At 46.4% G+C, this 15272-nt stretch overlaps 1 protein-coding gene across 1 annotated transcript in view; it reads right to left on the bottom strand.

The window, feature by feature from the left end:
• The window catches only part of FGF1 (fibroblast growth factor 1), a 165718-nt gene extending 153300 nt beyond the window's left edge, over positions 1–12418 (bottom strand). The window contains exon 1 of the mRNA XM_040344607.1: positions 12270–12418. The gene's annotated coding sequence lies outside the window, so the exon portion shown is untranslated. The remainder of the gene's footprint in view (positions 1–12269) is intronic.
• Between the last annotated feature and the right edge of the window lie 2854 nt (positions 12419–15272).

Below are 15272 nucleotides of genomic sequence, written 5' to 3'. Positions count from 1 at the left end.
CCCGCAGGCGTATTTGCTTACGCCGGCGTAGAGTGGACGCACATTTAGGCTGGGAGCATGGTGCCGCTCCCATTGATTAGCCATTCAAACATGCAAATGAGGGAAATACGGCGATTCACGAACGTGCGTGTGCCCGGCGCATGCTACGCGAGATGCGCGTAAGTTGTACGTCCGGCGTAAAGTTATTCCCCATAAAGGAGGTGCAACCCAGCAACAGACATGCTCAGGTCTGCACCAGGGAACACAAGCCGGCGTATTGTGCGTTGGACGTGTGTCCGTGATCCGGCGTAGCTTAGGCAGTTTTGCCTGCGTGGTTGTGAGCAGGCGCATAGGCGTGCGTCCACGTCACGGCACATGCCCAGTTCGTGATACGTACCTGTCTGGCGCTCGGCTCATCATTTGCATGGGGTCACGCTTCATTTGCATGGGTTCACGCCCACTTCAACCTACGCCGACGTGCGCCTTCGAAACCCACGTCACGCTGGCGCAGCGTTGGGAGCACTGGCTTGCTGAATGCAATGCTTGCCTCTCTGCGCTACGTTGGTGTAGCGTACAGTGTGTGCTCTACGGCGACGTAATGTGCGCCCTGCTCTCTGTGAATCTGGGCCTATATTTTTAAATGTCATGTTAAGGATCAACTGGCTATTTTTCTCTTATCGTCCATGGACGGACACAGCTCCTTAAATCTTGACAAGTGGGGTTATGTTCCTTGTTTACAGGAGAGGACTAGGCAGAAACATGTTAGATAATTAAATACATGCTACATTAACAGAGTTGAACAGCCCCGCCCAGGGGGCGGTCCCTCCAGACATAACCCTCCTCACTGCAGCCTGCAGCCTCAGTTTCGTTCTGCCTAGCAAGGAGAAGGACTTATGGCTCCCTTTGGGCCCAGCGCTCTGAGGAGAAATGTTATTTTATTTTACTTTTTCTTGAAGAATCTTTTTTCAATTGTCGGCTGAGAGACAGGCTGGATAATATAGATCCTTGTAGTCTACTCAGTCCGACCAGCAAGCGTGGGCACACCTTTGCAAAGAGGCTGGGTCTGCCACGCCATACCCCATGACTCCTGGGGTGGCCGGCCCATTTACGCTATGCCGCCGTAACTTAGAGAGCAAGTGCTTTGTGAATACTGGCCTTGCCTCTCTATGTTACGTCGGCGTAGCGCATATGGGATGCGCTACACCCGCTCAAAGATACGCTGAGCTACCTGAATCTGGCCCTGTGTGTGTGTATTATTTAGGGGCAACCCTCCCAGGCCGTCAAAGGCCCAGCTGGGGGACTAATCCATCCCTGGGTGCGTAAGCTGATCATGCCGGCACCCAAATCTTGCCAATGTATGTAGCCTTCCCTCCCTGTCTCTAGGTGGGAGGGGTGGCTTGCAGGTTCACAATTCGGTGAAACCTCCCTGCTCTCCGACCAGTGGGTCTGCGAGGTGGTCTCTTCGGAGTACTAGAATAGGGTTTCCTCCTATCCACAGAACAAAGTTCTTTCCTCGTGTCTTCCTCTCCCGGCCCGTCGGTCTGCCTTGGGCAGTGTTGGATTTGCTAAGCTGCGGGGAAATTTTACCTTTCCTGCAGGACGAGAGGTTTGGGGTTTTCTATGGGCCTCAGGCCCTAAATACCTTTGTGAACATCGGGTAGTTCCGCATGGAATCCATTTGTTCGGTGGTAGCTGCGCTCCATCCGGGGGACGTCCTGGCGTCCTCGGACATTAGGGACGCATACATGCATGTCCCGTTTTGCCCATGTCACAGTGTTTTTTTCTGTGCTTCGTGAGGAGAGAGGGTCTCTGTCAGCCTGTGGCCCTCCCTTTTGATCTGGCGTCAGCACCATTGGTTTTCAGCTAGGAGCTCGCATTTATCCTAACTTTGTTGGGACAGCGAGGCTTTGCCTCATTGGCTACTTGGACGACTTTCTTCTGAGAACAGCTTCTGTCTCCGACCTAGTGGATGTGGTATTCCCATTCAGACCCTCCGAAGATTCGGGTGGGTGTTAAACATTTAGGCCAAAAGGTGTAGCTCAGTGGCAGCAAGCCTGCCCTCCATGTGTGCTACTGTCAGGACCGTTAAGGTAAGTACTCACCGAGACCGAGATGCCGAGGGTGGCTACCTTTGCGACTCTGTGCACCTCACCCTCTGGGGATGCAGACAGCGAGGAGGGGCACAAAGAGGCACCGGCTGCCGGCAGCGGAAGATGATTAGCTGGAAGTCACTGAAGCTATGATTCGGAGACACCAAGGGAGCTGTAGCAGATGAGGTGAAGATGCCGGTGCAAGTCAGAGTCCACGGGTTTGAGAGCCTGATCAGGTCAAGCAGGAAGTCCAGGAAACAAGCCAAATGGTCAGGGGTTCCAGAAGGTAGAGAGTCCAAAACGGGAAGCCAGGGATCAAAGGAATGGAGACGGAAGCGGGTCCAGTAAACAAGCCAGGAGGTCAAAGCGCAGGAGAAGGCAAAGAGTCGTCAAGTCCAAATCCGGGTCAAAACAGGTCAGAATACAGGTAATCTTCAAAGGTACTTCAGGTAAAGCTGACAACGAACCAGCAATTAGCAAGGAGGAAGGGGCTGGCTTAAATAGGCCACTCAGGCTGCCTTTTTATCACCTCTACCTTCGTGTATGGCCCCACCCCAGGCCATCTCAGGAAGTCTATATTAACTGTTGCACTGCAGGTCAGCTTTGCTCTGTTCAACCTTGTTGTTAGCTGAAGTTCCTGTCTGCAGAGTGCTACGTTTACCTTCCTGTGTACCATTTTTGGCTCGTCCCTGACTTCTCCTGTTTGCCTGTGACCCTGACCTTTTGCCTGTCCCTCGGGTTACCCTTGTCTGCCTGTTGCCCTGACCTCGGCTTGCCCATCACTATCGCTTGTCCTGGTTGCTGCTTCCCCTCTCTCCCTGCGGAGCGTGACCTAGGGGATCCCAGGGGTCGCGACCTGGATCCAGCTGCAGCGAAGACCATCCTCACCACTAAAGGCTCTAGTGAACACAAAGCTGGGGAATCTTGGGTTCACGCTTCCTCTCTGATTGCAGCAGTCGGCTATATGGTTCACTACCCTGTGGTGCATCCCTGAACCCAACGGGGTGTACTTGTCACCTGGCCACAGGTGACCTGACACAAATTTCAGATGAAGTCAGTTTAAAGCAAATTTTCGAATAATTTTTTTATTTATTTTTTAACAAATGTTTCTTTTTTTAACCCCTTACTAACCCTTAACTTACTCTAATCAGCCTTTTTAAATAACTCCTAATAACTTATTCTCAATTTTTTGTTTGTTGATATTTTTACACCTTTAACATATATTTACACGTTTCACATTGAAAAAATGTGCCCCCCTGAAAAAAGTTCTGCGGACGCCCATGACTATGCCGTTCCTGCAAATATCACTGCTCCCTGTGGAACACCTTGGACCATAGGACCAGCCTTACCATAAAACCTCTAGTTCTGCCCAACTCCAACATTAAACATTTGTGGCATGTTGCTTTACCTGCCCATAGTCATGCATTCCTCACTAGCAGAAACAAAAACCCTCAACTAGGACTTCCTGCTTCTGCTTTACATGTGGTCAAGTGGACCCGAGGCCACAACAGTCTAAGTTATTGCGAGGCAGTAGAAGGGGGCTACATTGTTGGTAAGGTGGAAGCCAGGGAGACAGTATTGTCAGTGAGGAGAGGGGGCATGGGGGGCTTCATTGTGTGTTAGGAGAGGGGACAGGGGACTGTATTTTGTGTAAGGAAAGGGACAGTGGAGTTGAATTGCATGTGGATAGGGGGCAGAGGGGCATTGTGTGTGGACGGTCAGAGTTCTGCCATGTGTATGAGGGAACAAAAGGGGCTAAATTGTGCCTGAGAAGAGGGGACAAGGTTGCTGAGGAGGTCAGGGGGTTGCCTTGTTTGTGAGTGTAACTGGGAGCAGGGGGAACTGCATTCTGTGTGGTTGTGCTACTCTTGTGTACAGATTGCCGGCACGCTCTAACCAGCTTTTTCACAGCTCCCTCTCCAGCACCAGACCAGAAACCAGTTTCATCTTGCTCTCTCCACCATTTGTGATTTTCATGTAGCACTCTCCTAGAGTAGTGTATGCGGTTTGGTAAATTTAGTTAACTCCTCTAATCAGTGGAACAGGGATTGATTGTTAGGCTTGCTTGGTGTCTCACAGGTTGCAGTTCTAATTACTGTCCCTGTATTCTACAGGATTCTAGAACACAGAACAGGGTAAGCAGCCTAAATATTTGTGAGACCCCAGCCATTCCTTGGGGAGGTGTGCCCAGATAATGGTGGAAGAGCCCATAAACAGTCTACTAGGGCAGGAGGTGTAGAGGTCCTGGGTCCAATTCTGCTGTATAAGACCCCTGTGCAGGTGCTCCTGAAGGTGTCATCTAGAAGACAATTGGGGGTACCATTTAAAACTTTAGCTGGGGGTCCTATTCACAAATGTTTAGCCCTGGAGTTCATTTGGGTCGAAAGAAGCTCACTGGAGAGTACCAGGAGGAAGTTGGGGGAACAGGTGTCCAGCTGTCCTATGGTAGTGTTTGTGTCTCACTGGAAGGCATGGTGGATATTGGAGGGAGGCAAACAATGATTACGTGGCCGTGTGAGTAAATTTCCCCCCGGTGCTGGAAATTAGCGACTGTGTGCAGTTTTTTTTGGTCCATTGGAAAAAAATGCTCGGTACCAGGTAAAGACTGTGATAATCTGAAAAATATATCATTAAGGCAGTTCTCCAACTTAGGCCGCGTACACACGGTCGGTCCATTCGATGAGAACGGTCCGAAGGACCGTTGTCATCGGTTAACCGATGAAGCTGACTGATGGTCTGATGTGCCTACACACCATCAGTTAAAAAAACGATCGAGTCCAACGCGGTGACGTAAAACACAACGACGTGCAGAGAAAAATGAAGTTCAATGCTTCCAAGCATGCGTCGACTTGATTTTAACCAATGCTTTTGCATACTAACCATCGGTTTTGACCTATTGGTTAGGCATCCATCGGTTCAATTTTAAAGCAAGTTCTAAATTTTTTGAACGAAGGATAACTGACCGATGGGGCCGAAACATGATCGGTTTGCACCAATGAAAAGGCCCTTCAGTCCATTTTCATCGGTTTGGACCGACCGTGTGTACAGGGCTTTAGAGTTTTCATTGTGTAGAATAATAAGGGTTCCCCTGGAAAGTGCTGTCCCACTACACACTGTAACTTGTAGGTTTCATAAGGAGGGACAAGGTGAGCCTGCACCCACTCCACCATTGCAGTCTACCTCTGTTTCTTCACTCGCAGTACCAGAATGGGGTCCCGCGGACCTCATGAGTGCACTCCTTCACTTCCTGTACCTCATGACCAGGCCATAGATCTCTGTAACGTGGGTTTGAATCCTGTTACTATTGGATACTGACTGCTAGGGAGGGAGCAAGACACAAACCCCCTTGCTACTGAAGGACCTGTCACCTTAACCAGCTACCACACCTAAAAGTTGGTTGCTTTGTGCCTTGAACTTGTACTTAGTTTAGATACATCACCAGGCTCATAAAAGTTAATATAACTTTTCTGAAGAAGTGTGGCATAACAGTTCAATAGGAACAACATCTTTCCCCTAACTAACTAAAGTAGTGTCGCTGCCCAGGCATACCTCTGTGTTGGAATACATTGTTTATGTATTTTTGTAAAACTACAGATATATTCTTCAGCCAGTAGATGGCAGTGTTTATAAGTTTTTAGCTGCATCTATGGTTACATTTTTTTCTGATAATAAAGTTCCTGTTTCCTGTTAGCAGTTAAGCAGCAGCAAAGCCCATGTGGACTGTGCACTTATTGTTCTATGGGGCTATATACAGAATTTCTAACACTCTGTGAGGTGAGAGTCCATTATGGCATTGTCCATGGCTTGACTGTCTTTGAAAATCCCAGTGTCCTCAAACCTGCTACAGACAGCTAGGTAGATCCAACCAAGAAGGGAAACCCCAAGAAGAGCTAAGACCTCAGCAAGTAGACTCAGATTTGGCTCTTTCTATCCCTTTGCATTGTCATAGCGATGTCTCCATACCCACCATCCACCACAATATTTACAACACCCTTGCTTGGTTGCTTGCCCAACAAATGTAAATGTTACAGGGAGGATTGGCTTTTTAAAGTGATTGCAGGAGTGATCAAAAAATTCTACACAAACCCAAAAAAACTTTGACTGCATTTAATGGGTACTACGTGAATATATAACACATTAATATATAGTAGATCACTTGGAAATACATTAAAAAGAAAAGACTTTGAGTCTGCCTAAAGGCATGCATTGCCATGCAAACGTGCTAGAAATTCAGGTGTGTATTTATGTATTCCTAGGTTGTTTATCGCACCTGCAGCATTTTAGTCAAGGCAGTGCACCACAATGCGCAGATAGTTCACATCCAGGCATGTGGTGCTCTGAAACACAACTTTTGTTGCAGTCCTCTGACAAGAGGTGTTGGGATGCATTCAAAAAGAGTGGCAAAATTACTTATAAAAGAGAAAAAATATATGTGATAAGCTTCTTTTGTAACTTTTGTGATAAATCCCAAAATACACCTGCTGTAATACCTTGTTGTATTTCAAGGCTTGATATATTAATACACATCCTTATAGCTGGGATTTATTTTTGGCCCAAATGGAAAAGAAAACAAACATTACGGCTTTAGAGTTATAATGGGATTTTTGTTATTGTGGTTTTAACTTTTCAGCCACAAAAATATACCTTTTCAACACAAACCACAACTAAGAAAAAATATCTTGTGTGCCTTAATCTTCAATATAATAGAATTAAAAGAAATATTTAGGTTTCTAGATGACAAAAATAGAAATCTTGCTCTTGCAGGTTATATGGGAATCATGAGTATTGCAGATAAAATGTGTTTTCCTTTTAATGGGGTATTTAGTTTTTTTATTTCGTTTTTTTATTTAGTTTAAGTTCTACTTTATGTGGGCTGACATAAGATGATCTTTACCCAATCCTCCCAGGTATAACTAGCCTAGATCAGGCTAAAATGTAAGTTCTCTTCGCATTCTATAACTTCTGTGGACATCCCTTTGGTCATCTATTGAAGACGGATTTTACCATCTGATCACTTGTTCTGTTGAAAAACAACTGACTTAAGCCCCGTACACACGATCAGAATTTCGGATGGAAAAAGTCAGATGGACTTTTTCCATCTGAAATTCCGACCGTGTTTATGTCCCATCGGACTTTTTTCAGAGGAATTCCGTCTGAGTTTACATAGAGAACATGTTCTCTTTTACTCCGATGGAATTCCGTCGGAATTCCGATGTGAGTTTGGTTGGACAAAAGTCTGATCGCGTGTACGGGGCTTTACTGTCTTTTTTCTACTGCAGAGCAGTAGATCAGCGGAACACACATGGAATGTCAAGCTTCTGCACACTGCTGATAGCTCTCTTTTTGTATCTGCGTACAAGCAGACAGTTACTGAGCTGAAGGAACTGTCAGTTAAAGCTGAACTCCAGGCATTTTTTCCTGTGGATGTGGGCTGTGCCCACACTGCACAGGTTAACTGCTTGTTTTATTCTACGGTAGAGGACAGTGGAGATGTACGTACTTAAACCACCTTTCCTCCCCGCACAAGATGAGGCCGGCACCCCTGTGCTTGGGCGATCTTGAAAATAGACTGTTCCTAACATCTGCATGCTAACAGCACACTCCATAGATAGGAACAGTCTACTGCTGGACAGTGGGGGGGATGCGGTTTTCTGGAGGATTGGCGGATTAGGTCAGTATACACTTTGTGCCTAGCCCTAAAAAATAAAAAAAAAGCCCCACTGCATGGGAAAAAACATTTTTGCCCGGTAGTTTGACTTTAACTACAAGGGTGCTGATCTGTTAAAATCGCCTGCAAAGCATTGTTACAGTGGTGGTTTGCCGGCGGTTCGGCAACGATGCCCATTAATTTCAATAGGCAGGGGCGCTTTAGGCAGTGCTGCAAAGATGCGGCTTGCAGGACTTTTTTTACTGTCCGCTCCAGTGTGAAAGCACTCGGGCTTTCACACTGGAGTGAGAAAAGAGGGCTTTACATGCACTATTTTTAGCGCTATAGCATCTGTAAAGCGCCTCAGTGTGAAAGCAGCTTTACTGTTTTCCTTCTACATATATACAGTGCCTTGAAAAAGTATTCATGTCATGTTACAACCAAAAACGTAATTGTATTTTATTGGGATTTTATGTGATAGATCAACACAAAGTGGCACATAATTGTGAAGTGAAAGTAAAATAAATGGTTTTCTATATTTTTTTACAAATAAAAATGTGAAATGTGTGGCGTGCAGTTGTATTCAGCCCCCTCCTATACCCCCAAGTAAAATCTGGTGGCATAAATTGTCTTTAGAAATCACCTATTTAGTAAATAGAGTCCACCTGTGTGTAATTTTATCCCAGTATAAATACAGCTGTTCTGTGAAGCCCTCAGGCCCCGTACACACGAGAGGATCTATCCGCTGGAATTTATCCGCGGATCGGTTTCAGCGGATAGATCCGCTGGTGTGTACGACCCAGCGGATATTTATCCGCGGATATTTTTCGGGCCGATGGATTTCCAGCGGATAAAAATTTCTTAGCATGCTAAGAAATCTATCCGCTGGAATCCAGTCCAGCGGATTGATCCGGTGGTCTGTACAGACTCACCGGATCAATCCGTCCGATTCCCTCCCTCGCATGCGTCGTAATGATTCGACGCATGCGTGGAAGTCCTTATATTTCAGCGTCGCGCACGTCGCCGCGTCATCATCGGGGCGACGGCGCGACACGTCACCGCGGAGGGAATTCCGCGCGGATTTTGATCTGATGGTTAGTACAACCATCAGATCAAAATCCGCCAGAGGATTTATCCGCGGAAACGGTCCTCCGGACCGTTTCCGCGGATAAATCCTCTCGTGTGTACAAGGCCTCAGAGGTTTGTTAGAGAAACGTAGTGAACAAACAGCACCATGGAGGCCAGGGAACACACCATATAGGTCATGGATAAAGTTGTGGAGAAGTTTAAAGCGGTGTTAGGTTATAAAAAAATATCCCAAGCTTTGAACATCTCATGGAGCAATGTTCAATCCATCATCCGGAAATGGAAAGAGTATGGCACAACTGCAAACCTACCAAGACATGGCTGTCCACCTAAACTGACAGGCCGGGCAAGGAGAGCATCAGAGAAGCAGCCAACATGGTAACTCTGGAGAAGCTGCAGAGATCCACAGATCAGGTGGAAGAATCTGTCCACTGGACAACTATTAGTTGTGCGCTCCACAAATCTGCCCTTTATGGAAGAGTGGCAAGAAGAAAGCTGATAGAAAGCCATACGACGTCCTGTTGCAAGGTGGGAGAAACTATTTGGTGGGACAGAACAAACATGTGGAAGAAGGTGCTATGGTCAGATGAGACCAAAATTGAACTTTTTGGCCTAAAAGCAAAATGCTATGTGTGGTGGAAAACTAACACTTCACATCACCATAAAACATGGTGCTGACGGCATCATGTTGTGGAGATGGTTTTCTTCAACAGGGACAGGGAAGCTGGTCAGAGTTGATGGGAAGATGGATAGAGCCAAATACAGGGAAATCTTAGAAGAAAATCTGTTAGCTCCTGTAAAAGACTTGAGACTGGACAACGACCAAAAATATACAGCCAGAGCTACAATGGAATGGTTTAGTTCAAAACATATTCATGTGTTAGAATGGCCCAGTCGAAGTCCAGACCTAAATCCAATTGAGAATCTGTGGCAAGACTTGAAAATTGCTGTTTACAGACACTCTCCATCCAATCTGACAGAACTTGAGCTATTTTGCAAAGAAGAATGGGCAGAAATTTCACCCTCTAGATGTGCAAAGCTGGTCGAGACATCCCCAAAAAGACTTGCAGCTGTAATTGCAGTGAAAGATGGTTCTACAAAGTATTGACTGAATACTGAATACAAATGCACGCCACACTTTTCAAATATTAATTTGTAAAGAAAATTGAAAACCATTTATCATTTTCCTTCCACTTCACAATTACCATTATTATCGGCGTATAACGCACACCCCAATTTTAAGAGGGAATTTTCTGGAAAAACTTTTTTTTTGTCCAAATAGTAAATGCAGTTACAATTAAAAATAAGATAAGCAGCAATGTACAGCAAGCAACTCAGAGAGCAGCTCCTGTAGCATATAAAAAATGCATTAATAAGTTTTTTTTTTTGCTGAATTCCTAAGGGGGTGCAGTTACTTTTTGTGGTGAACTAACTTTTTTTAACATTTACACATTAATAAACTGTGCTTTTATATTATTTTCATCATTTTTTTTACAAACAATGTTTAATACAGGATGCTTTCATACTCCTCTTAAGGCAGAGCATTCTGCGCTTTTTTAATGAGAATGCCCCGCATTAGCTTTGCATTCGTTGGCTTTTGCTACAGATAAACAAATCCAGAAGATTCGTGCATTGCAGGAAGGGTGTCCTTCCTTTAGTTCACAAGTAGTCACCTAGTCACCTCACAGGCAATACCCAGTATACGGTAGTAGTAGTAAACTGTCTTTCTAAAACCATTCTGAAATGGCATACCTCGGAGGGGAAGGAAGGAGGGGGACGAGCGCCCGCCCGATCACCGAGCCGTCATCTCCACTCGGCTGTCACGTCACACACAGTCCCGCCTCCGCCAATCGGCATTGGACTATCTCCTGTGACAGACAGAACTCTGGTCCAATGCTGGTGGCGGAGGCGGGACTGTGCGTGTGTGACGTGACAGCCGAGAGGAGATGACGGCGCGGTGATTTCCGTGGGGCGCTCGTCCCCCTCCTTCCCCTCCGAGGTGTGCCATTTCAGAATGGTTTTAGAAAGACAGTTTACTACTACTACTGCCGTATACTGGGTATTGCCGGCTTCGTACGCCTTCGAATCTTAGATGCAATACTTCGGCATTCGCTGGGTGGCGTTCACGTAGTTTTCCGCATCGGGTATGCAAATGAGCTATTTCTGATGATCCACGAACGTACGCGCGGCCGTCGCATTCTCTTACGTCGGCTTTTTCCGGCGTATAGTTAAAGCTGGTATTTCATTGCGTATAGTTAGACTTGCCATGTTAAGTATGGCAGTCGTTCCCGCGTTTATTTTGAATTTTTTTATTTTTCGCGTAAGTCGTGAATCGGGATGGACGTAATTCACGTCTATGTTAAAAAAAATGACGTCCTTGCGACATCATTTAGCGCAATGCACGGCGGGAAATTTAGGGACGGCGCATGCGCAGTTCATTCGGCGCGGGGACGCGCTTCATTTAAATGAAACACGCCCCCTAATCGCCAATTTGAATTACGCGCCGTTACGTCGCCAGAGATACACTACGCCGCCGTGACTTACGGCGCCGGGGGAGATCTTTGTGGATCTGCCCCAGTATGTGCCACCTTGTTTTGGTCTATCACATAAAATCCTAATAAAATACATTTACGTTTTTTGGTTGTAACATGACAAAATGTGGACAATTTCAAGGGGTATGAATACTTTTTCAAGGCACTGTAGGAAGCCTATCTCCAGGGAAAGCAAAAATCCTCTCTTGCAGAGGAACTTTCCCCCCATCCCCGGGCAAAGGGTTTGTAAAGGTTCATTTTTTATTTTCTAAATAGGTTCCTTTAAGCTAGTGCATTGTTGGTTCACTTACCTTTCCCCCGTCATCTGGCTGGGGGTTAGTCAGCCAGAACAGCTTACTGAGGAGGAACAGGAAGTGAGAAATTCAGACAAAGAAAAAAAAATATTTAGAAGGGAAATCGCAGGAAAAGGTATGTGAACCAACAATGCACTAGCTTAAAGGAACCAATTTAGAAAATAAAAAACAAACCTTTACAACCCCTTTAAATACTTGTTTACATCTAGGGATCAGAGAAAGCACTTTTTCTTCACAGCAATAATTAATCACTTTGGTACAATAATTTTAAGCAAAGCTCAACTGGTTGCTAGGAGCGATATTTACTTAAAATTTTTGATTCTACTGATAAATATAATTAAATGTAGATTAACAGCAAGGCAGAGTAGTCTTCATCACAGACCAATAAAAAACACCAAGCAGCATACAGTTTGCTTTAAGAATTGTATTCAAAGCATCATATAGACCTAGCCTAAAATTAAACATCTATCGTTCTGTGTAAATGGTTTTAGCACAGACAGCGTGGAAGATATACATCATCACAGCACTTACTTCCGTTTAGAAAAGAGCCCCGCCCTATAGAAACAATTTCCTTAACTGCATAGCTTATGTATTATTAACCATAGCAATACAGATAACCTACCTGTGGCACAACAGCTGAGATGCTCATAGGGCTGGAGATACAAAGGCTCAGGGAGGGGTCCTATCTTGACGCAAGGCAGACAGGATTAAAGAAGGGGGTGGGGCAGTGCTGTCAGCAGGTCTAACCTATGTTCTGTGCTTGCTGGTCTGTCACGCTGCAGATCCAGAGTCTGACATTGTAAGATCTGGCCTTTTAGTTTCAGCATAAACGCAGTGTAAAGAGAGCTGCAGGCTGAGGCTTGTGCATACAATCATTTCATGCTTACCATTCAGCCATAAAATTTGTGCAGACGAGAAAGAATAATAGCTGTTGGCATATATTAGCAAAAGTATTGGCCCACCCCTTGTAGCTAAATAGCTTAAACTCTTCAGGGAAGGCTGTACACAAGGGTTAGGAGTGTGTCAATGGAAATGTTTGACCATTCTTCCATAAGCTCATTTGTGACATCAGACACTGATGTGGACGAGAAGGCCTGGCTCGCAGTCTCCACTCTAATTCATCCCAAAGGTGTTCTATCAAGTTGAGGTCAGGACTCTGTGCAGGCCAGTCAAGTTCTTCCTCCCCAGACTTGCTCATCCATGTCTTTATGGACCTTGCTTTGTGCACTGGTGGGGAGCATTAAATTGTCCAAAATATCTTGGTACGCTGACGCCTTAAGAGTTCCCTTTACTGGGCCAAGTTCAACCCCTGAAAAACAACCCCACGCCATAATCCCACCTTCATCAAATGATTTGGACAAGTGCACAAAGCAAGGTCCATAAAGATATGGATGAGCAAATTTGAGGTGGAGGAACTTGACTGGTCTGCACAGAGTCCTGACCTCAACCCAATAGAACACCTTTGGGATGAATTAGAACAGAGACTGTGAACCAGGCCTTCACATCCACATCAGTGCCTGACCTTACAAATGAATATTGGTCAAACATTACTATAGACACACTCCTAAACCTTGTGGACAGCCTTCCCAGAAGAGTTGAAGCTGTTATAGCTGCAAAGGGTGAGCCAACTCAATATTGAACCCTATGGACTAAAACTGGAATGCCATTAAAATTCATGCGCATGTGAAGGCAGGTGTCTGTAAAAACAACTTTTTCCAAAGCTGAAAGCTAAAGCAAATGGTGCTGCGTCACAACTATGTGTAATGCATGCATTCGTGGTGCAGTGGTTCCTCTTTTTCTGTTTTAAAGCAGGCGACATATTGTCTGAAAAACCTTCAAATGCAGATCACGTTAACCACTTTAATACTGGGCACTTTTACCCACTTCCTGCCGAGACCAATTTTCAGCTTTCAGTGCTCTCACTTTGAATGACAATTACTCAGTCATGCTACATTGTACCCAAACACATTGGGCCAGATTCACGTAGAGCGGCGCATATATAGACCGGCGTAGCGCATCTCTGTTACGCCGGCTCAATTTCGTGACGCAAGTACCGTATCCACAGAGCATTTGCGCCCAAATTTGCGCCAGCGTAACTTAAATTCCGAGGCGTAAGGCGGGGTAATTGAAAGTGGGAAGGAAGTGGGCGTGCTCCATTGAAATGAGCCGTGACCCCATGCAAATGAAGGACCGGCCGGACTGCGCATGTGCGCATGATTCTGCACCTCACTGCGCATGCTCAGAACTCGGCCCGGCGCAATCAGTGAGATAGGAACTAGGCCCGGCGTACTTAGTGAGATACGCCCTGTGTATAAATAAGGCCAGACAAACGCCCTTCCATTGCAAAAGTACATCCATGTGTTTCCCTTCCTGAAGCAAGGTGCTTTTGTTCTGTTGTCTGTGGCTGTGTGTTGGTTTGTGTAGGAGTGTTAGAGGAAAGTTTTATAGGAGATTGTATTAGCTGTTTGTTTTTTCTGTGTGTTTTTTGTGTCTGTTTTTTCTGTGTGTTTTTTGGTGTCTGTATTAGCTGTCTGTTTGTGCTGTCTGATTTTGGTGTCTGGTTTTTGCTGTCTGTTTTTGTGTCTGTGTGTGCTGTCTGTTTTGTGTCTGTTTGTGCTGAGTGTTTGGTGGTGATATGGCACCAAAGAAGAGGAAGCTAAACTTCTCTGTCCGTGAGAAGGAGATCCTTGCCAGGGCCATCACCCTAAATGGGCGTTTTTTGCATGGCCCTGAGAGCCGGGACACCACCCCGGCCAGGAAGAAGCAGATCCTGCAGGATATTGCTGATGACATCAATGCGTTGGGGGGGGGGAGAGGAGGACCGTCAGTGGGATCTCCAAAAAGATCAATGATCTGAGGCGTGTGGTCTGTGAGAAGCTGGCCAAGCTTACAGCACATTCCAGGGGCACTGGAGGGAGACCACCTTGCACCATCAGGCTGACTAATGAGGAGCGTGCAGTGGCCCGGTGCTTCCACAGCCAGCAAGTGGTGGGCCTGCCTGGCTTTGACTCCGATGAGGCCGTGAGGACAGGTACGTTTTTTTGTTTTTTTTTCTATCTGGTGAGTAGCATGTGTGGGGGGGGGGGAGGGAATATGTGACAAGTGTGTGGATCCTCCAACCTGTGTATGTTTTGTGTCATCCACAGAAGGCCAGGAGGGTGCTGGGCCGTCTGGCCAGTCTGCACCATCCCCCGGACATCAGGCTGCTGAAGACCCCCAGGAAAGGCAGGAGTCCTCAGGGGAGGGGAGTGGCCACAACTCACCTCATGAGGGGGAGGAGGTTGAGGAGGAGGAGGTCACCATTGCCAATGAGATACTTCGCCTTTTGGATGAGGCTCCCCTGTGGCTGGCAGCAGTCAGGCCTCCATCAGGGGTAGCCCCTCCCACTCCTCCCTCAACAGGGCTCCCCCCCCCCAGGGGGCTCCCCTTCTCCCAGGCCACAAGCCTCATCTGCAGGCAGGAAGGCCACCCGGAAGACCAGGGGGGTGTCAGACTTTCTGCCGGCCAATCTTAGGAGGGACCAGGCCCTTCAGACCCGCCATCTGGGTCAGGTCACCCAGACTTTGGCCCAGATGGAGGACAGCCTGGCCTCCATAAAGGACTCAGTGAATGACGTGAGCTGCAA

This window comes from Rana temporaria, chromosome 3, assembly GCF_905171775.1.
Source record: "Rana temporaria chromosome 3, aRanTem1.1, whole genome shotgun sequence".
In the NCBI taxonomy this organism is placed as follows: domain Eukaryota; kingdom Metazoa; phylum Chordata; class Amphibia; order Anura; family Ranidae; genus Rana; species Rana temporaria.
This window is presented reverse-complemented; position numbering and strand designations above follow the sequence as displayed.